This window comes from Trichechus manatus, unplaced genomic scaffold (genome assembly GCF_000243295.1).
Source record: "Trichechus manatus latirostris isolate Lorelei unplaced genomic scaffold, TriManLat1.0 scaffold00252, whole genome shotgun sequence".
Lineage (NCBI taxonomy): Eukaryota > Metazoa > Chordata > Mammalia > Sirenia > Trichechidae > Trichechus > Trichechus manatus.
In genome coordinates, this window is record NW_004444188.1 from 43,634 (window position 1) to 44,733 (window position 1,100).

Sequence of the window (1,100 nt, forward strand, 5' to 3'; positions counted from 1 at the left end):
GGTTGCATTATGTAAGAATTTCCCCTGATGCCTACTGGTCCTCTGAAAAAAAAATAAATGTTTAACAAGAATAAACTTGTATTTACAACTTCAGAAAGAAAAAAAAAATGAATGAGTTATCTTGAAAACATAAATAGCATCATTCAGAGGTCTGGTTTCAAGAGAAGCAGGTAAAGCTATGTGTCTACCATACTTTGGAGAATTTGACACAGATGGCATGATAAAATATGGCACCAGAACCAACTTCTGCTAAGGAGGTATCATTCTCTCTACTCTATTGTAGAGTCATGCAATAGACAGCAACTATACACAATGTGCATTCTCTCATGGTTACTTTGTATGCATTGGAGTATAGCCATTTCTCACCTTGTCTAGGGTTCATAGAAACTTTCCTGGTGGTGGAAGTCTTTACTGTTTCACCAAAGAGAACATAATTAGTAGATGGGATCAACTTCAATCACTTCATGCAAGCTGAAGGTAAGAGACAGGATAACCAAGAGTGATAGTCTTTATTTAAATCTCTTAATGATGATATAACTCAAAAGCATATTGAAGTCTTAATGTTAGAAATGAGAAAGAAGCATGCCCCCTTAATCTACTTATTGCTAAATGTATAGAGAGTTTTAAACTTAAGAAAGTCAACATAACATATAGAAATATGAATTATATAAAGTCATACTTCATACTAACCCTATCTTTTTTTTTTTTATTGTACTTCAGGTGAAGTCTTACAGAACAAATAGTTTCTCACGAAACAGTAGTACACATTGTTTTATGATATTGGTTAACAACTCCACAACATGTCAACCTCTCCCTTCTCAAACTTTTTCTGGGTGAAAATATACATACCCAGAGATAGACCATTTCAAAAATTTCTACATGCACAGTTCAGTGACATCGACTACGCTCGTCCAATTATGCTGCTATTCCCACTTTAGATGAAGGTTTACAAAACAAAATAGTTTCTCATTTAACAGTTAGTATACATGTTGCCTTATGACAATAGTTAACAACCTCACAACACGTCAACACTATCCTTACTCAACCTTGGGTTCCCTATCACCAGCTTTCCTGTCCCCTTCTGCCTTCTGGCCCTTGTC